Source organism: Chlorocebus sabaeus, chromosome 21 (assembly GCF_047675955.1).
Source record: "Chlorocebus sabaeus isolate Y175 chromosome 21, mChlSab1.0.hap1, whole genome shotgun sequence".
Taxonomy (NCBI): domain Eukaryota; kingdom Metazoa; phylum Chordata; class Mammalia; order Primates; family Cercopithecidae; genus Chlorocebus; species Chlorocebus sabaeus.
Genome location: NC_132924.1, coordinates 41,575,630 through 41,598,123, shown reverse-complemented (window position 1 = coordinate 41,598,123; position 22,494 = coordinate 41,575,630). Strand labels below are relative to the sequence as shown.

Here is a 22,494-nt window from a genome sequence, read left to right as displayed (position 1 = left end):
AATGTTATCAACCTTATGAAGTAGGTTATGTGCACTTTACAGATGAGGAAACTGAGACTTCGTGAGGTGAAACATCTTGTCAATGGTCACAAATCTAATAAGCAGTGGGGCTGCTGATTGCAACTTTATCTAACTTCAAAACATAGTCTCTTAAACATACCTGTATGCTTTTTGAACTATTTAAACTTTTTAGGGGATTTCAGCCATCTACATATTTTAAGCAACTCAGAGTGCTTTGTTTTGTTTTTTGCCTTTGATGGTTAATGCCACATGGGTTCCTGCTTTTTAAAAATAAACTACTTTATTCTAAACCATGTCTCAAGGTATTATTCTATTCTATGTCATGAGGTTTATTCTAACACATTATTCTAACTATGTCATGAGGTTTATTCTAATACAGAATAAGTTACCTTCCCTTTATTTAAAAGCAAGACTTGATATAAGCGGTTGGTTTGTTAAATTTTTCTGGAAATGATACAACTTCCTAGTGTGTAGCACATATCAATAGTGGAAGGAATATTATTTTTTAAAAAGCAGCACTTACATTTGTGGAAGTGAGCCCCAGCTTCTTCAGTTCAGACACATGGTTTTAGTGAATAGAAGTCACTCTACCAAAACCGGCTACTCTTCAAACACGCCTTGCTCCATATGCAAGCAGGCAACTGCACCCCTGCTTCCTGAGCCACCTGGGACTTGAAGTTCTACCGGTGTGGCTCCAAGGCTGCCCAACCAGAAACCCCAAAAGGCAAGAGAACTACGATACCCACAATTCAGGCTCCTCACCCGAAACCAGAAGAGGGCGTATGGCTAGAGTTTCACCCTAAGAAGAAAGGGGAAGCAGGTGGAAAAGCAATTAAAAAAAAAATCTGGTGAGTATATCTAAGAACAATCTGTAAATATAATCTTATTTCTATGAAAGGAAATAAAAGTGGTTTAATGTTTGCCAGGGAGTAAGAAGGCACCCTCAGTCTTGGCAATAACTAAAAAATATTTATGCAAAGAAATCCTCATGCAGCTGGAACTTGCCCCACCAGATTCTCTTTCGGTGATTCAGAGCTGAGAGTGCCTCACTGCCCTGTGGAACAGGTGAATAAAGTCTTCCCCGGTGAGTGACAGTGTCTAACTAGTTCCCCCTACATCAGCACTGTGACTGTCACTCAAAAGGTGCTGAAAACATAATGGAGACCTTTTTGGCATTTCACCTTCTAAAGTGCTCTGGATTTTTAAAATAACACTTTAAAATGTAAGAATAAAGTTTTCTTGCTATTTTCTTCCATTTTACTTTCCATTTCTGTGTTTTGTGTTTTACTTCTGTATATTTCAGTATTATTTTGTTCAAAATTCAAGAAAGAGAAAATTAGAGGGAAGGGGAAAAAAAGTAAAACTTAGTAAAATGCAATGTGCAATAATTGTTTCACATTTTTTTCCCAAAATCAGCAACAGAGAATGTTAAAAACAAATGTGTTTCTCCATTTGCTCATACAGCATCTCTCTCTAGCCTATTATTTCCTGTTAGACACAGCCCAGAAAACGAATAGAGACAAGTCCTGGCTGGGTCTGGGTTCAGAAACATAATAGAAGGATTCATCTAAAGTAAGTAGATGGCAGAATGACATCTGCCATGTCATTCTGAGTGACAAAGAAAAAGTTTCCTTTCCCTTTTCTGCACTTTCTCTCCTACTGTTCTAACTGCCTCTTCCTCCCTGATGCATCCCGGGCTGTCATGCTGCCAAATCACCTAATCTACCCAGATTCCCTTTGAAGTTTCCCCTTGACTCATCCCACAATCCACACTGAGCTGTTCTGTTCTCTTTGTCACAGGTTCCTCAACTCTCTACTGGAATCTAGCTTTCCTTTATGTCATTATATTTTCTGCCAAAACAAATGGTTCTTAATTTACCCAGACCCTACAGATGGCGTTCTGCACGGCGTTTCTCCTCCCTGAAACTATCTTTCCTCATCTTTAAATGTTCAGAGATTTCATTTTTTCCAAAGCTCAATGAAAAACACTCTTCACCAAGATGTCCTCCTCAGTTTGTCTTAATCTGAGTTATTCTCTTCCTCCTAATCAATTTCATAATGTTGTATCTGCTCCTCTCATGACACATTGTGTATCTCGTTTCATTGGTTTACGCGGGTGTGTGTGTGTACATATGCAGCCTTACATTCCTATTTGAAGGCAAGACTTTGTTGTATCCCCACCTCATTAACTCATTAATGTATATGTAAATGTTTGTGATAAACAATCAATGCATAAAATAACTGAGATATTAACTCTAAGGTGTGTGTGTGTTAATGCCTAATGCCATTTTTATCTCTCCCAGAAAACATTTACATTTAAAAAACTCTCTAAATGCCATGCATGATGAGTACTGTTATCAGAATCCCCCTGCGGTCTAGTCTGGTGTGGCTCCCACAGTCTTTATTTGCAGAAAGGCAAAGTATTAAATCTAGCAATTGAAACCTTGACAGTACCCAAAATGAACGCCCTAGTGGGTCAGCACTCACTGTTTACCAGCTCCAATCCCTGCTGTGCACTTGCCTTTCTAACAGCTTCCCAAGGACTGGGCTCCCTAGAGTCCTCAGTCCCATGGTCTTGGAGACCTGGCCCTACCTCTATCTATGATTTCTGATTATCAACTCCAGCATTTATGGATCCCTTCCCCTATTATCTAATCTACTGGCTCTAAAGAATAAACTCTGCACTTTGGACTATTTAAATAGTTCTTAACCATTGATCTCCTCCCCCAGGGAAGGGAATTCTTTCAACAGTTGCTAGTTCCCCACACCTCTGCTTCTATGGGATTCTTCTGGTCCCCACATGCTCTGCTGTGTCTTCTAGCTGTCAGCCACTGTGGAGGAAGTGAAACTTCTAGATCCTGCTGACTTATACAATGAGTTTTGTTTCGAACATCAGACAAAAGGGCTGGCTGGTGAAGGTGGCTGTTGTCTGGAAAGTCCTCCCAGCTCTCCTCTAATTATGTCATAAGGACTGGAGGCCCCTTAGCCTGCTTGTGTGAGTATCACCAGCTATGTAAAGTTGGGGCCTTAGCTCATCCTCAGCACATGGCTCAGGATCACTTCCTTAAGAAAGTCTCTTCTGACCTCCTTACCCCTACCATGTTTCTTGTACTGACTTATGCAATGGTTACAACCAACATAGAAGCTGAAATCCCAATGACTTACTGTCCCAGCTGCCCTTGTAGATAAGGGAGAGGCAAAGCACTTAGAATGGCAATCAGACATGGCTATCTGGGACCAGGGATTAGGAACTGATGACACAAAGAAGCAGTGACAGAAGAGAACCCACTGTTGTGGTGAGCAGAGGCAGCTGTGCAAACAACATGCTGTTCCGGATGTGACTGTGGTGGCCGTGGGGTTCAGAGTCCAGGGCTCATGGCGTTGGTCATGCAAATTGTGGTTCCTGGGTCTTAGCAGAAACAAGGAACCTATTCAGTGGCATTGCTTTGGCTGCTGCTCTGACTTCATAAGCCATGTGCCTGATTCTTCAGCCCCTCCCAGCAATTCTGGGACTGAAGTTTGGTGTGTTGCTCTTCAGTTTGGATCTGCCACAGTCATTTGCTGTTGCTTGAAGCCAAAAACTCTGAGTGATAACTACCTCTCACACAACTCTTACCACATTGTCACTACCTATCCCAGTATATTTAGACTCCATCAGATCAAGTACTGGATTTTACTTATCTCTAAATATCCTAAATCTCCACAGTGCCTGGCTATAGTACATGTATATATATTTGACCTACATTAAACTGGTCAATGAAATGAGGAAGTCTTGCTTAAAGTTCCTTCTAACTTAAAATTTGCCTGACCACATGGAAGCTGTCAGGTTGCTCATTAATGCAGAGGTAATTTTTTTCTCTTAACTAGGGTTAGAATTTAGACTCTACCCCTTCTCTGTATCTCAGAGGGAGCAGAACTAGTGATTTCCTACGCTGGAGAGAGAACTCAAACACACAAGCTATTGTTTGTTGTTATTTAATAATCAAAAGGATTTTTGTTTCCTTTTTTCTTTTCTTTTTGTTTTTTCTTTTTTTGTAGCCTTCAGTGACCTGTGTCGTATGTTAAAGTCACCATGTTTGCCCCCTGTAGTACAAATATACCAGAAAGAGTGATAGGAAACAGCATATTCCCCCCTTGTTCAGATTTTTCTCAGTATGACATTATCTTGGAAAAAGAAAGGCCACATTTGCAAACTTGGAAGAAAGTTCCCCCTGGAGTTTTTTCTCTGTCCTGTTTCAGTATGTATTGACACTCAGAACCTGGGCTGCTATGACATCCGTTTTCTGGGTCACTTTGTCCCTGAGTCATTGTCATCCTGTAACTTTCTGAAAACATTTGACTATGCCATTTACCAGTTAATTTCAGTGACTAGCTTAAATCATAGTAAAATGTTAGGGCCAGAGTAAATTTAGCTCAGATTGATTTTATTTCCCCAGATTAAGAAAGTGAGCCAAGTTGTTGTAACAATTTCATAGTTTCTTTCATTACATTTTTTGGAGCTTTACTTAACCGTAAGATGAATCATCCATAAATTGACCCTCACAAAGCTGTGGCTTAGATGTTCATCACTCTTTTCTGTCATTTGTTGCTTTCAGGATAACACGCAAGGAAATATGGGCCAACTCTTCACATGAGCACAAGATATTTCCATGCTAGCCTTTTGCAAGTAACAGCAGAGAGAGCTCTGTGCAGTTTTCGCTGGAATGCCTATGAATTACTTGAGTCATAATCGTAATCTAAAGAGTTGTCCATTTGTTGACTCTTTTGTATTTGTATTGGTAGAACTGCCACTATCAAAACCAAGATCACTCTTTGGGAAGATCTTTAGCTGTCTTTATATCAACTTCTCTGGAGTTTATGTGATTTTCCAGAAAATTTCCAAGGCATAGTTTTGTCCCTAAGTCCCATGAATATGTAATATTTTGTGTCTCTCTATTAAAATAGCACTTTTTGTGCATTCAATTAACCAATATATGTGTATGTGTCTGTGTGTGGACAAACATATTAATTACTTCACCCACTTTAGTGGGAAAAATAATTTTCTCTGAGTTTCTGAAATACCAGATAGTGAGTAAGTTCTTTAATGGAATATCAATGTTTAATTATATTCTATAAAGCTCACAATCTAGAAACCCAAGACAAGGGGGTGCCGGATATTCCTAATTCATTTTCTAATATGTTTAGATAATAGGCTTCATTATCTCTCTATCTCTCTATCTATCTATGTAAATATCTTGCACATTTTTAAATTTTGCACAAGAAAATGCAAAACTTTTAAAAAATATTAACATCTATTCACATACTTTTACGTCTGTGGACACCATCAGTGGGATTTTACGAGTAAGTAAATTTTTCTGACAATTGGAAACTCTGCAAGAAAGAAGCAGTACATTTTATATCCTGGTAATATTGTCTCTTATTTTTCATGTACCTAGTAAGTGTTATGCCACAGTGAAATTTATTCTCTAACTTGAGATTAAAAGGTTGAATACAGAGACACAGGGAGGTTCACTGACAAGGGGCCAAATCCCAGTGTTCTCTGACATAGAAGAGGAATGCTTTAAGTTACTCATTCAATACCCCATAAGAATTTCCACCTTGGATGTTGTAGTCTACATAAGGCTGGCTTCTTGTATTTTTACACATTCTTTTGGTGCTAACATGTTCATTCTAACTGTATTAGCTTTCAATTGCTGCTGCAACAGGTTACCACACATTTGGTAGTTTAAACCACACAAATTTAATGTCTTACAGTTTTGGCAGTCAGGAGGCTGCTACAAGTCTCACTGGGCTAAATTCTAGGTGTCAGCAGGATCATATTTCTTTGTTTCTGGAGGCTCTAGGGTAAAATCCATCCCCTTGCCTTTTCCAGCTTCTAGAGGCCACCCACATTTCTGGGGGCAGATTTCTTTTTCCCTCTTCAAAGCCAGCAGCTTCAGGCTGAGTGCTGTCTTGTCGCTTCTCTGATCCTTCCGTCATCACATCTCTTTCACTGACTACACCCAGGAAAGCTTCTCTGCTTTGAAGGACTCATTATCACATTGAGGCCACCTGGATAATCTGGATCAGCCCCTTCCCACTCACCATCTCAAGGTACAGACCCTTCATCACAACAGCAAAGTTCCTTTTGCGATGTAACATATTTACACCTACCAGGGATTGGGGCGAGGACATTTTGGAGGGGCCATTGTTCATCTACCATACAGGGTTACTTCCTCAGGAAATTCTCCATGTAACATTCTAGGTTGGAGTTGAGTCCTGTATAGGCTACCCATTGAGGAAAAGAGACCGTCTCTTAATTTGCTACCGGACCTGTGTTAGAAGATGTATGATTGAAGAAGCATAAAGAAAGTCATGGTGTCCCCAAAACATCACCTGCCTCTGGGCTGTCACTTATTATTTTATCATGATAGACACATGATTCAGTTTCAAACATGGTTTGCTCTCAAAAACAATTAAATTAGATTAGTTAAACAAGATGATACTAAAACGGAAATACAACCTAAAGGGACTGCCATGGCAAGGATTCATCAATTGACATGTTGGCAAGTGTAAGTTTATGAACAGGGCTAAGTGGAGAAGGATAGGGGAGAACTAAATGGAGGAATATTTATTCGCAGAAATAAATGCAGGAATCTGCTTGCATCAGAAAGAATTGCCTCTCACACACGTGGTTCCTTTCTCCTGAAAGAACCGAGCCATGGATACAATTTTCCTTGCCCGGTACTATGTGACTCCATTGCCCTAACTCACCACAGATGATTGACCACAGATCACTGGGTGGAAAATTGATGTTCAAACCAAAACTGGCCATCTGCAACTAGATCAGGATTTTTTAAACCGCATTGAAAGTAATGGCAAAAACTGCAATCGCTTTTGCACCAGCCTAATATATTTGGCTAGTTTGTGGATCATTAGTCAATTTAACAACATTTTTAAGTGAAATAGAATAAATTGAAATAGAATGGAACTGAACAGATGAAATGAATAGAGTACAATAGAATAAATCAGAATACATTGAACTAAAAAGGGTAAGTATTGTTTCAGGAACTGTTCATTCTAATGTGTATGTGAGTATATGTGTGAGTGTGTGTGTGTGTCTATGTGTGGTGTGTGTGTGTGTCTTTGAGTGTTGAGTTCAATATAAAGTGATTTCCTTTCTGTAGGCAAATTTGAGAACTATACAGTTAGATAGTGGGCTTATAAAATAATCTAGCATGAAAGCCATGTCTTATTAGAATATTTTTGTACGGGATAGTAACCAACTAACTAACCAATCAAACACGCAAGCAGAAAACTTAAAGTAGAGGTACAAACTCTGGAGTATTGCAAAACCAGGATAAGCACCATGACAAGACAGAAAGCAGAAACTACAAACTAGTCAAAAGTTTGCTGTGGGAGCAGAGAGCAGCAGGGTGGAGGGCTGGTGATGGGCAGTGGCAGTAGAAACAGACAGAGATGGAAACAGAATAAGAGAAAAGCTAGTCACAGGAATGGTAGGATCCCAGAATGAGGCAATATTAGACACCCATTTATAAAGGCAAGGCAAGGTGAGCTGTTATTCTTACATTCAACAAATACTTATCGACTGCTTACTGTGCGCCAGGGACCTTTCTAAGAGCTGGCCATATTGCACTGAAGAAAATAAACACAAATCTATGGTTTCATGAGGTCTGCATTATAGAGGATTGTACTAAGAGTTATATTCTAACCTATACTTAAGTTCTTCCTGATTGTGCACATGTGTTAGTGACTTATTGTGCTTCCTAAATGTGTTCCCCATCCTTTCAACACATCTTCGTTATTTTTATTTCTTGCAACATCAAATAAGCTAAACAATGTGGCCCAAATAAAAGTGAATAGCTGAGAGTTTTGCCTAGGGTCAGTTCTCAATGTAGAAAAGTCTTATTTTAGTGAATGTAAAGCCAGAGTTTATTTCTTCTTGTGAATAATGCTAGGGTCAGAAAAGAAGAAAGAATTAAATTAAATATAGCAAAAGTATCATCATTGTTTCTTCTTTAATCATTGCAGAATTAATTAATTTATTCATTAATGTTCCAATAATTGATTCTTTATAAGGAGCCAAGAATTACTTATTCGTCAACATTTGCCTAACACTTTAAGCAATTCTCGAGGCATATCCCTTCCGTCTTTTTAAGAAATATTTAACATCAAGTATCTCTTGTGTTTTTAGTATATTTTACCTCTTTCTCTCCTTTGAATCCTTCCTATCCATACATCTCTCCAGTGTCCCCCATTTTACAAAAATAACAAACATTTACATCTCTCTCAAGCAACTATGATCATCTTTGCTTCCTATCACTGATTAATGTTTCGACAGAATCTCTCCATATACACTTGCTGTTCATTTCCTTATCTTCTCAGTCCTCAACCCTTTCTAATCGGACTTCTCCCTTCATCAAGTTCTCCTTATGGCCATTTTTCTAAATTCAATGAATTATTTTTTTCAATCTTTATCTTTCTTAATTTCTCAGCAGATGTTCAAACTTGTCAGAATAGTCTAAATTGTGCTACAGATTTTAAAAAAAAGCAACAAGCAAAAAACTTACAAAATCTCAGGCTCAGGACATAAGATATTTATCTCTTGCTCAATTTGCCTGTCTATTGAGAAGTAGTGGGAGAACTTTCTCTTAATCACTCAAAGACTTAGACCGTCTGAGCAGCCTTCATTTTGAACACTGGTGTCTTCATAGAGGGACAACTCTGGTAAACTCTACATAGGCAATTATAAATTCTTCCCAGAATCAACCCACATCATTTCTGCTCACAAGTCTTTTGCCAAAACTAAACACGTGGTCACACCTACCCACAGTGGGCCAGTAAGTAGATGTTCCCATGTTCCCGTAGGCAGAAAGCTGGAAAAAGGCGATGAGCTGGATGCAATTTCGACGGTGAAGTTCACTGATCATGCCTTGGAACTTACTCTCCCTTGGCATCTAAGAAACCACACTCTCTAAGTGCCTCCCCTCTCCCTGTGGCTGATCTTTTTCTGTCCTTGCAGCCTCACTCTCCTTCCTCTGCTCAGCTTGCCCTAGCACCTCATATCCTTCCCTGAGCAATCTCCCCCTTGTCACTGCTTCTATTACCCTCCATTCATTAACAATTTTAAATCCGTGTCCCAGTCTTTCTCTGAGCCCCAGAGGCAAATATCCAGCTCTGTTTCTTTGCATCTCAGTTTTAAACTGGACTTGTAAATTAGCCCCCAAATGTTTGCTACTTCAGCGAGTGTGGTCCCATGAGCCACTCAATTTTGAAAGCCAAAATCCCAGTACCCATCCTTCTTTCTGCTCCTCTCTCCCCTCATATCTAATCTATCACCCCCTGCTGTCAGGTTTACCTCCTAAGTAGATCTCACCTGTATTCCTCTTTCCATGTGCACTGACGCTGCCCTACTCCAAACTACCCACATTCCTTACCTGGAATACTACAGTAACCCAGCTGTCCTCTCCGTATCCATATTGGTGTTCAATAAATCATTTCTTACATTGAAAATAGTTCCCCCCCCCAAAAAAAGTAAATGCAATGCTTCTGCTTTAAAATTCTTAAATAACTTTCCTTTGTTCTCAGGATAAAGCTGAATTCCATATTTGGCCAATAAGCCCTTCCGTGGTCTCTTGAGTTCCTTCCTATCTCTCCATTCTCATCAAGCGTCTTTTTAATAATTTGCTCTGCTCCAGAGGACCTATTTGAGTTCTTGGAATTTTCTCAGCTTTCTTCCACTGAAGAAATGAAATGTTGTACCTCAAATGCTTTCCTCCCTCTTTACCTTTGGATTTTGCCCTTCCACAGAAAAGCCTTCTTTAGAGTGTCTATAAAAAGAGTTTAATTCCACAACAATTACTGACTGGGCACAGTGGCTCACACCTATAATCCCAGCACTTTGGGAGGCCAAAGCGGGCAGATCACTTGAAGTCAGGAGTTCGAGAGCAGCCTGGCCTACATAGCGAAACCCCGCCTCTACTAAAAATACAAAAATTAGCTGGGTGTGGTGGCAGGCACTTGTCATCCCAGCTACTGGGGAGGCTGAGGCAGGAGAATCACTTGAACCCAGGAGGCGGAGGTTGCAGTGAACTGAGATCATGCCATTGCACTCCACCCTGGGCAACAACAGTGAAGCTCCACCTCAAAAAAAAAAAAAAAAAAAAATGTGAAGAATTCATGTTTGCTTTTCAGTTAAGTTCTAGGAGGCCAGGGCCTGTGTTTGTGTTTCTTCACCATTATTTTCCTACCTGCAAGCATGGTGTCTGGGATACAATAAATGTTTGCTGAACATAGCTTGCATGCATGACTGAATGGCAAATACTAGATTCCTTTTGTATATCAGATTTTAGTGGAAACAAAATTTATATCATTGTTTAAAATTGCTCCACAAAAAAGATAATATGGTCCTATCAAAGAAATTGATAAAGAATTTTTTTTAGAAATATATGAGAGTTTTGCTAAAATGTACTTCTTAGTGGTATTTTAAGTGATAACCTCACTAATAAAAGAAGCACAGTTTCTCATCTTTTTCCAATTATATTTTACACATTTTCTTCTTACACAATACCTAGGGTAATGACACACATCCAGATGTGTTTGGCCATTGCTGAAAAAGAGCAATTAACTGGAAAACTGTGACAGTGATTTCCCACTTTCCATTTCAGAAAAAAGTATGAATTACTAAAGTCAGGGCTTAAAGTCATAGAGTCTATATTAAATAAATACACGCCTGCAGATTTCACTAGCTTTCCGGGAAATGAAATTAACTAGCCCCAAGCCAAAGAGATTGAGGTAATGTGTCACCCTAAATTCTAAGTTCGTGTTCTTAAGAGGTCATCCTAAGGACTGATGTTGCCAGTAAGAAGGACATAGTTTATCTTAATTACATATATTAGCTTTTTAAAGTTACTAAGGTTTCTCTAGAGGAGTTTTAAATGCTGCCCAACAAATATATGTTATTCTTACTTTCAGGCATCCTAGAATTGAGTAATCAATTTCCCTTTAACAGAATGGGCACTGGCAATTTTACATTGTTAAGATCAAAATCTACGTTTAAAGACCAGATGTAACAAATCAAGCTTTTTATAATAAACATGACGAAAATACTTTCATTATATGTAAGAAAAGACAAAATATCAAATATGTTTAAGACTAAAACCAAAGATACTCTTCATATTAATTATTCTATGCAACTAAATTATTTTAAACGTTTCGTATCATTTTAAAGCACTAACTTCTTGAAGATACCTAATTAGTGAATTTTGTTCTTAGTATAAGAAAGTTATTTTATGTAGGGGCAAATACCTATTTTATACCTACAAAACAGGTATTATCTAAATCTATAAAAGAGATTTTCTCCTATTCCACTCAATTTTGCAGGAGATTAATAATATACTAATTATCTAGACAGTGGCCTGCTGGTCAATTTGTAATGATGCCAGAGCCATTTATAGATACACATGGAGATTAAGGAGACACTAGGATACAATGTGAAGAGAGATTCTTATCTTTGAAAGGTTACTTAGAATTTCTTAAGTTTAAGAGTACCTTTATTTTGTAATTTCATGCAATACATATTTATTCATACGTGGAGGAGAAAAAAAGAATACCTTCCACTTGCCCATCACAAGGATTATGGCTGACACTCCTATAATAAAAGACGAATTAGCAGGGGCCTTCAGAAATGAAGACCTAAAGACCCAGAGAAAAACAGGTATTTTTTTGTGCTAGGGTTTGATGAAGAACATACAGTGGTGTACAAATATGGTTGAACAAAAAGGCCTGTTTGTTCAGATTCTTCTTGACCTCTCTGTATAGCATCTCCTTCCTCCTAAGTCTGGGAAAGAACCCCTCTGGAATGAAGGTCTTAAGACCTACTTTCAGGCCAGGTAGGTCCAAGAATTCATTCATGACTATGTTCACACGGAAAGGCAGGGGAAGGTGAGAAAGAAAGTGACCTTTCTAGGCTTTATGGTTTGCTTTAGGGAGAGGAATTCAAGCTTCTATGACCTACTTTGGGGAGAATGGAAAGAGGGTAAAAGGACAAGGAAGGTCAGGGAGGCATTGCTTCAGAGGCTCTCCCATTGTCCTTCAGTTTGAATTACTCAGCAGGCCAAGGCACCATACTCCAGAGTATCTAAGCCCTGACACATGCAGCATATAACAATGTATGAAGCAGTACGACAAAATGGCACTCAAAGGAGTTAGATGAATCTTCTTAGTGGATGAACTGGGCTCTTGATCCAGTGTTCTTTCTACCATAGCATGATAATATTTAATATCAGGCTTCCTTCTGGAATCATCAATGTGCCAATACACTAGAAACCATGATACTGCATATTTTTAAATAAATGTTTTGTATAAGTGGTTAAAAGAAACCATTTAGTAAAAGGGGGAAAAAAGTGATTTCATAAAGTTTGTATGGATCAAAAATACTTTAGGGGAATGCTTTAGGATTCCAAAGAAGAAATTAAACTGAGAAAAGTCCCTTTTATTTTCACTGGTGGGTAGATGAAAGTAAAAGTTTTGAAACATAAAAGAGCTCTGGGACTCATTTGGATATACTTGTTTGTATTGCCAAAAGGTAAACCACATAATGCAGAAGAAGATTTCTGGCCAATTTAAGAGCCTTACAAAGATAGTTTGTGGCATTACCACACAATTTCTTTTTGTATTAATGCTGCTGATACTGATTTGTCTGTTGATCTCTCTCCTGGAAGATTTTCCCAATATCACTGAGGCTGTAGAAGTATCAGAGAAATACTAATTTGAAAAGTGATTTCCAAATAATCTTTCTACACACAATCCCTTTTGGAAGGATTGGGGATGGGGAATTGACAGATCACTGCATTAACATAAGAAGAGTTGTGCCATTTTTAAACAATTAAAAACTGTAGAGTATATGACTATTGCTCACATAAAAGTCAGAAACATCTACACTAATGCTGTCATAGAATTGTTGCAGGAGAAGGACAGTGAGAGCCTTCTCAGAATAATGAATGACCCACTGAGTAACAGGGTGGTTCCTCTCTGTGTTGATATCCATCCTTCCTCTCCCAACTGAGCAGTGGTCCCATGGCTGACTCAGATTGTCCTAGAAAGAAAACTCCTCTTATGTAAGTAAACAGAACTAATCAATCATTAGAAACTGGTGACTTCCATTAACATTGTATTTCCGTGCCCCTAAATGTTAAGAAGGCATTCATAGGCTAGTCTAAGAACCTAACTACTATTTTAAAAATTGTCTCTCTGGGAAATTTCCTTCTTCTTCTCCCCTAAAAATGATTCACACACAGAGTTGATAAGAATTTTTAAAAGCATATATGATTTAAGTCATAAAATAATGTGAACAGTAACAGTAAAGTTTGAATGCTTTGAACATCTAGGCAGTATTTCAGTTCAAGTGTTTGTGAAATTTTTCTATGTTACTATAGATAAAAAACAAAAACAGAAATGGAAACGGGAATCCAGGAACCTGGATTCATACTCTTTCACTTCCTACGCTATGTGACCTTGCCCCAGGATAATCTGAGTCACTTTCGTCAGCTGGAAAAGGGTATAATTTGTGTTCCATCACATCTCATGGTTGTAAGGCAGTACAGAGCAATTAAACAGCATGGACTTCAAAATGAGACAAACATGGATTTAGATTTTACCTCCACCACTTACCAAGTTATTGAATTTATCTCAATCTCAGTTTCTTATCCTTCTGAATTTGGAGGAGGATTCCAAATAATATGTGCCTAGTAACTGCTGAGCTAATAAATACTTGCAATGATTATAAGAGATGTGGATGTTGCTTGAAAACTGGTGTTAGTTAGCTAATATAACGGTCTAAGTAACATACTGTTGAATAAAAGAATATGTGCAACCATTATGCAATTTAGATCACAACTTGAAACCATAGTATATACTGAACTTGATGCTTGCTAACATAACCGTCTAAGTAACATACTGTTGAATATAAGAATATGTGCAGCTCTACCGGCGGGATTTGATGGCGTGATGTCTCACAGAAAGTTCTCCGCTCCCAGACATGGGTCCCTCAGCTTCCTGCCTCGGAAGCGCAGCAGCAGGCATCGCGGGAAGGTTAAGAGCTTCCCTAAGGATGACCCGTCTAAGGCGGTCCACCTCACAGCCTTCCTGGGGTACAAGGCTGGCATGACCCACATCGTGCAGGAAGTCGACAGGCCAGGATCTAAGGTGAACAAGAAGGAGGTGGTGGAGGCTGTGACTATTGTGCAGACGCCACCCATGGTGGTTGTGGGCATTGTGGGGTACGTGGAAACCCCTCGAGGCCTCCGGACCTTCAAGACTGTCTTCGCGGAGCACATCAGTGATGAATGCAAGAGGCGTTTCTATAAGAACTGGCATAAATCTAAGAAGAAGGCCTTTACCAAGTACTGCAAGAAATGGCAGGATGAGGATGGCAAGAAGCAGCTGGAGAAGGACTTCAGCAGCATGAAGAAGTACTGCCAAGTCATCCGTGTCATTGCCCACACCCAGATGCGCCTTCTTCCTCTGCGCCAGAAGAAGGCCCACCTGATGGAGATCCAGGTGAACAGAGGCACCGTGGCCGAGAAGCTGGACTGGGCCCGCGAGAGGCTCGGGCAGCAGGTACCTGTGAACCAAGTGTTTGGGCAGGATGAGATGATCGACGTCATCGGGGTGACCAAGGGCAAATGCTACAAAGGGGTCACCAGTCGTTGGCACACCAAGAAGCTGCCCCGCAAGACCCACCGAGGCCTGCACAAGGTGGCCTGTATTGGGGCGTGGCATCCTGCTGGTGTGGCCTTCTCTGTGGCACGTGCTGGGCAGAAAGGCTACCATCACTGCACTGAGATCAATAAGAAGATCTATAAGATTGGCCAGGGCTACCTTATCAAGGACGGCAAGCTGATCAAGAACAATGCCTCCACTGACTATGACCTGTCTGACAAGAGCATCAACCCTCTGGGTGGCTTTGTCCACTATGGTGAAGTGACCAATGACTTTGTCATGCTGAAAGGCTGTGTGGTGGGAACCAAGAAGCGGGTGCTCACCCTCCGCAAGTCCTTGCTGGTGCAGACCAAGTGGCGGGCTCTGGAGAAGATTGACCTTAAGTTCATTGACACCACTTCCAAGTTTGGCCATGGCCGCTTCCAGACCATGGAAGAGAAGAAAGCATTCATGGGACCACTCAAGAAAGACCAAATTGCAAAGGAAGAAGGAACTTAATGCCAGGAGCAGATTTTGCAGCTGGTGGGGTCTCAATAAAAGTTATTTTCCACTGAAAAAAAAAAAAAAGAGTATGTGCAACCATTATGCAATTTAGATCACAACATGAAACCATAGTGTATACTGAACTTAATGCTTGCTGATCATCTATCTTTCTGACTAGAATGACTAAATACAGGCTATGTAAAATTAGGAGCTTTGTCTATCTTGATAATTATTTTATTCCCAGTCCCTAAAACAGTGCCTGACACACAGTCAGCCCTTGATAATAGCCTAATACTGATGTAGAATCTATGTGTCAGGCATCTCATTTTCATAACAACCCTGTGATCTAGGTACTATTTATTATTAGCCCCTATTTACAGGTAAGAAAACGGTGACATGGACCAATCTCACGGGCAATAAAAGGCAGAGGCAAGATTTGCACCCTGTCTGGTTCCAGAGTCAATTCTCAAATGCCGCACTTTACTAGAAATAAATATTTGTCGAATAAATGAATGAGTTTCCATCTTCATGCACAATTGTTTGGTGATATCTGAACCATAATAACATTAAGGATACAGTATTAATTAAATCATTTTATGAAAAAGGATAGCCATTTTCTTTCATCTTCATACAAAGTTATCCAGAAAACTTCTTGGAGAAATAAAGGGAAAACGGTTCTATTTTCTGAGCACACTGAAGGCCAGATTACACAGAGCGGTGAGGCATAAAAGAGTTGTCCACTGTGTCTTAGTAGGCTTTGGGTAAAATGATTTGCAGTCTTCTTTACCTTAATTTAATCTCATAGAGTACATTTATTTTCCTGCAAACTGTAGAGGGAGGGCACATGTTCAATGGAGAAGTCTGGCAGTCGGGGCTCTCCCTCCCCATTAACAGACCCTAAGGAAGCTGCTAGGGCTAATGCTTACTGTAGGAAGTAAAATTTTCATTTCCTATGTCACATTCTGGTTGCTTACCTTTGTATTTTTTATCTTCTCTACTCATCTGAGTATTTTCTAGGCTTGATATTATTTACCTTCAAAGTAAGCTCATGTCAGAGAAAAGCTGTAAAATAGTTTATATAACCTTGCAGAAAGCAAACTTCCTGAGCCTCAATTTCCTAATAATACTTTGTCCTTTCCAAGTTTAGGTTTGTTGTACATCAGTATGAAATAATGCATCGAGAATTATAAATTGCTATACAAATGTGAAAAATATCATTACTCTTCTTACAGGGCTAAGGAGGTTAAATGGCACAGTGGTTAAATGCTGGAGCACTGACATAGCACGGCCTCATTCCAACCGGCCCATCACTCATGTGATCTGTGTCCTTAGTGTGCCTCAATTCCCTCATCTCAAAAGAACTGGTAATAATAAAACCTATCATCAGGATTTTGCAAGGATTAAGAGAGTTGACACATGTAAAGTCCCCACAGCAGTGTCTGGCAGGTGATAACAATGTCTTCAAAAATATCAGCTATTATTATTTCTAAAAATTGGACCACATTACTGGAATATAAACATATGTGAAGTTTTCTTTCCTTCCTAGTAAATCTTTATATTCTGAAAACACTTTTAGGTCTATTTCTCCACTGTTTTGCCTTCTTCATTTATCCCTGAATATGAATGTATTTTATATTTATGAATAATTCCTACTAGCCCCAATTTTGCATATTCAGGAAGGATCCTAAAAGTCTCAAGCACATAATAATTTGTCATTTTCTGAGGCCTATATCTGACTCCTGTGTTCTCTAACATCTCTACTCAGATGTTCAAGTTAGAGTGAACTAATAAGTTTACATCTCAGGCCAGTTGTTTGTTCTCTACTGCTCATTGCATAAGTAGTCATCCTTATTCAAGTTTATTAGAACTTCCCATTATCTTTTATGCACTTTTTCAGGGATAGATGTTTGGACTTCATGAGGAATTTGTATTTATACATTTCATTATTCTACAATGTCTTGAAATCTATTATTAGTGAATATGAGTCATCTATCCAAAAGGTAGCAACATTCTTTAGTTCTGGATCTGTTTCCAAATATTTTTAGTCATTTTTACCCAGATGTTCATTGGAAAAATTAACTACATTATTATAAAATTAACTTCTTCCTCAAAATTATGTCTTCCTCTCTGCTATACCTAATAAATGGACATTATCATTGATCCCAATGTCTTACTCCACATACAAAATTTTCCAAGTCTTCTTGATTCTGCCTCCACAGTATATCTAGCATTTATTCTTCACTTTCTAGTTTTTCCTCTTTATTGTTTTGGGCTCTTGCCTTTTCATATGTGGACTGTTGCCAGTAGCCACCTAAGTGGGCTGCTTGCCTCCAGTATCTTACACATGATCATATCACCTCCTTACTCAAAATCTTTGAAAGCTTCCTTCTGCCTAGAGTGTAACCAAAGTATAACACCATAGCATCCAGTGCCCTTCGCAACCTGAGTCACGCATCCTTTTCTAACTGACCTATCCCAATGCCTCCACATACCCTCCACTTCAGTCATAGGGGACCCTTTACAGTACGTTTGCATTCATGCATACATCTTTGCCTTAACTCAATTTGTTCTTTCTGCTTCTTTTGTCCATCTTTATTGATCTTTCATAAACTTTATCCATCCTTTAAAAAAAATCTATGTGACACTTTCTTCCTTCCTTCTTGAGGAATACATCCCTCAGTCTTCTATGTTGCCGTGGCAATAATGTAGTCAATACCACACTGTTTTAAAGTTGCTGTTAAAATATTGTGTATCATGGGAAAATATTTATTGTCTCTCGTCACTGAATCCCTAGAAAACAGTGTCTTAAGGCGAAACTAACCTACTGGCACTTTGTTGACACTACAGTGCCAAGGAAGCAAGAGTAAAAGAGAAAGTGAAATGAGGTAGGAAAAGAGTGAACCAAATACTAGGTGATTTTTCACTAATACAGTGGTTCCACATGGAGCCATTGTATCTCAGACCAGGCCCTCTGGGGAAAAAAGATGAGTGATTTCTTCTATTTACTCTTCTTTTCTCTCTTTCATTAGTCAAAGTTCACCCACAGGGCATTAACTCTCATAAAACCAAAGTGCATTGCCAAGCCCCTTTGGGCAGTCAGTGGACAAACCTAGGCCCCCATAGGTCCTGTTAGATTGGACCTAGGTGCTGGAAATGAGTTATAATGGCTCATCTCATCTTAGAGGAGGCAGAAACAACTGATGCTTTTTGGAAATGAGGTGATTACTGTGATGACCTTTATGGCAATAGGAAAAGAATACATGTAGGTAGACAGGTGATGCCAAGGAAATCTAGGTGATGGGAACATACACGCTGGGTCCAGTATACTTCTCTTTGTGCCCTGACACATAGTTAGGTTAATGTCTAAGTGTTTACTGTATGTGGAATACAATGGTCATCAATTTAACTATTTTAAAATGTGATTTGAGGCAAAGCCAGATTACTTACATTTCACTAGGTAGTACAATCACGGGAAAGTAGCATACATTGGGTACGACTAAGTGCCAGGCACTGTACGGAAGCCCTTTATCTTCTTTGGATGAATCTTTTAGTCTAATACTCCCAATATCCTATAAAACAGGCACTTTTGACATCTTCATTTTAAAGGTGAAGAAAGCAACAGAGTTGTATGTCCAAAGTCAAACATCTAGTAAGTTGCAGAGTCAAGATTCTGGCCCAGGTAGCCTAACTCCAGAGCTTCCCCAAATATCCCCTCATAGCTGTGTGAAACTCTGTTTTAAAGAAGAAAGTCAGATCTAAACTTGGAGATGAGGATAGCTTGCATTATTCTTTACTTGGCAAATACAGAATCATTCTTGCAACCTCCTCCACAAAGCCTGGGACAACACAGAACTGCATAACCACTCTCCAATCCATTGTTGTGTGAACCCACTTTGCTATTTGTAGTCATAAGAATTCATCACTACAGAGTTCACCTGCTTTTTAAATTCACGGACTAAATTGATCAACACTATTTCTTCAGAAATCAAAAGATTTTGAGTGCCTGTGGAGTGACTTGCCACTGAAGTCACAAATGGCTATTTACTACTTGCTAAGGACTGTCCAATGTGCTCAGCTCCTGGGTTTCTGTTCTGATAATGAATTACTATAGTGATCAGGTGTTTATTTCCCTTTCTGCAGAAAGGATGACTATTGAGCTCCCACATGGGTGTCTGTCTTGCCTGGAGTGAAAGAGGTGTGAAGTCTATTTCAGTGTTCACTAAGTGTTTAATCAGCCAAGGAATCTGATTGCTGTCATGTCTTAGTGTAGCTCTCCAGGAAAAGCATACTTAATCTCAAAAACATCAACTAGAAGCAGCCACTTGGTTTACCTGGAACCTGATTGTGACATTGTTTGATTTACAAAATGTACCTCTCTCAGCATTCTTAGTGAATTTCAAATTTCCACCTCCTAACTTGCATAGCAAAAATTCGACCAAACCACTGAGTCTTTTTCTTGCCCTTTACATTTGTAAAATGATTTTGTGTATGCAAGAAATACAAAAATATTGCAGGTGGATTCAGAGAAGTTGTATTTGATAGATACTCATTCATCAATGAGACAAAGCAAGATAGTAAAAGATTGAATATAACCCCTGATTATCAAATGGCTGCAGGAATTTGAGACCTCTTCCACTCTTCTTAGCTTTACTTGAAAGATAGCTATAGAATGATAAGTTGAGAAAGTACAGAGTTGTCATTAAAAAATTTGATGTTGAAGCCACGTCTTATGTGTTCCTTGGAACTACTGATTAAATGTTGATTCAGACAGATGCAGGTTAGAATCCAGGCTTTAACACACACTGGTAGGTTGGGGCAAATTTCCAATCTCTTTAAGCCTCATTTGACTCATCCGTAAAGTATAAATAATAAAACACCTACTTCATAAGTCTTGTGAAACTTGGATGACTAATATTACACTTAAAAAGCACTTAGCATGTCAGACTCTTAGTTACTTGCAAATTATCACACCAGAAGATAGCAGAGATTCCTTGGAAATACACACTGACTGATTTTTATGACTACTATCCCTGTTTTTTCCTCTCTTAACAGATGTTCAGTACAAGGAATAAAACAAAGAACTGAAAGTGTACCAAATATAAATAAAGACTTTTTAAAAAACCACTAGGTTCTTACTGAGAATAAAAAGATTTTAAATCACTAATATAGAAATGGTTGTGGAAGTGCTGAAAATGCAAGGAATCTCTGCAATAGAAAGATGTGAGACTCAGGCCCCAGAAAACCTGAACGACTAGATAGGGAGGAAAAAAAGGAAACAAGAGTTGGTTAAGAAGAAAAATAAGGAAATCAAGAGAGTTTCTGAACATTCTTAGGCAGAGTGGCATGAAGGATTCTAATAGAAGAGAGATTTTTCAAAAAAGTTTCCTTCATCTATTTTAATAAGTATTGAGTATGTAGTGTATGCAAAGCTCTGGAAAAACACAATGATAAAACATGTTCTCCATCTTTAAGAGAATTTCAATGCCATAACAAGGTTATGGTTCAAGTTTGTGCACACAAAGGGGAACACAGAGGGAGCCTCTCAATCTGCTTGGCCAAGGGAGAGTAGACAGGGCAGCCTTAAGAAAGCAGGTAACAGGTGGGTGTGAACAAGAAAGAAGAGTGGTAGTTGACTGGGCAGCACGAAGGAAAGGGTATTCAAAGACAAGGGGCTTGAAATAGCCTCGCATGCTCAGGGAACTGCAAGTCTGGAGTTGAGTTGAAGCATACAATGAGAATCAAAGAGCGGGTGGCAGTTCTTCCTTTTGGGGCCTGTGCACTGTCTGTGAGCTCTGTTCAGAAAGTTCACTTGGCCCTACTTCAAGTGTCCTATTCCAGTCATTCAAGCCTCAGTTTAGATGTCATGTGTGTAGAAAATCTCCTTAGACCGTACAACTGAACTGAGCTCCTCACTCTCTGCTCAGCAAATAACCCTATTTTCAGCCCTGAGCAGCATATAGGTGTGATGTGTGATATATGTGTGTTTGTGTGTGCATGTGTGTGTATTATTTAATTTTCCTATTGGCTTATCTGTTTATTTGTCTACTATATTTCCCCAGTAGTTTCTTAGGAGCAGAAACCCTAGCTTGTTCACCATAGCATCCCCATTGTCTAGAATACTACCGGCCATAAAGTAGACACTCAATAAATATTTGCTGACTGAGTGAAGTAGGTTGGACATGTAAGCTTTGTTAGATAGGGGAAACCTGTGCATGGGTGACTGTAGAGATTCAAAGTTTAATGCTCATGTAAAGCTCCTTGTTAAAATACAAGAAGGGACAGGATATAAAGGGGTTTGTAGATTGTGATGAGGACTGTCTGTTTTCTCTAGGTGGAGAGAAACCACTGATGATTAAGTAGGAAAATAATATAATTTCTTGGTAGAAGGTCATTCTCAAGATTATGTAGATGAAGCATTAAAGAAAAATGAGACTACTTTGAAATTCACTGAAGTGACTAAACCAGAACATCTTCAGTGAGGAAGGAGAAGAGGTGACTGATAAAAACAATTTTTAATAGTAAGGGCCTAAGGATAAGAAGAGACCTGAGGCAGAGAGGTGGTGGGGGCAGGTGGGGGGTGGGAACAGATTGGGTTGACTCTCTGGTTTATGACTCCTGCATAATATAAGTACTTAATAGTTGAGTTTTCTAAATGCTAAAGGAGCAGATAGTGCAAAGTGAAAGGGTAAGTGGGAGCGGGGCGTGGGGGGGAAGAAAGAAAACAGAGAAATAGTTGTGGCAACGAAGACATCATCAGTGACATTCCAGAACAGAGGTGGGGGTAGGGTTCATGAGCTTCCAACAATAATGAAAAGTGGTGGCTGTTGGTGTCTGCTTCTCTTCACCTTCAACTCCATCCTGTATAACAAAGGGACTTGGACAGACAGACATATGTGTACACTAAGGCGCACAGAACGAAGCTCGGTCCACTCCCCTCCCAGAAACCTTTCCCTGGCCAACACTCAAGCCAGAGAAGTATGAATACCACCAGTAACAAGACGCACCTTGAGAGACAGCCCAAGAAATTTTCCCTGAACAAGCATTGGAAGCAAGACTGGAGTACATTGGAAAGAGAATTTCACAGTCTTGGGTTCCTAAAGAAGGGGATATCATGGGTTCTGGGTGTTCAACCCTCATGGCCTTTCAGATTCCTTGACTAGTGTGAAGAAGTAGAGCTAGAGGAAAGCTATAACCCTGGGTCCAGAGCAGAAACCACTTCTGCCTGGGTCTAAAGGCAGGACTGATTGCAGGAGAAACTCTAGTATTTAT

At 39.3% G+C, this 22,494-nt stretch overlaps 1 long non-coding RNA gene and 1 pseudogene across 1 annotated transcript; both read left to right on the top strand.

The window, feature by feature from the left end:
- Window positions 1–807: 807 nt before the first annotated feature.
- On the top strand, window positions 808–4,940 carry LOC103226412 (uncharacterized). Its single transcript, XR_005242444.2, has 4 exons — window positions 808–869; window positions 1,486–1,593; window positions 2,843–3,016; window positions 4,617–4,940. It is a non-coding gene; the product is annotated as an uncharacterized lncRNA (long non-coding RNA).
- Window positions 4,941–13,998: 9,058 nt separating this feature from the next.
- Window positions 13,999–15,309, top strand: LOC103226410 (large ribosomal subunit protein uL3 pseudogene; annotated as a pseudogene).
- The last annotated feature ends 7,185 nt before the right edge of the window (window positions 15,310–22,494 follow it).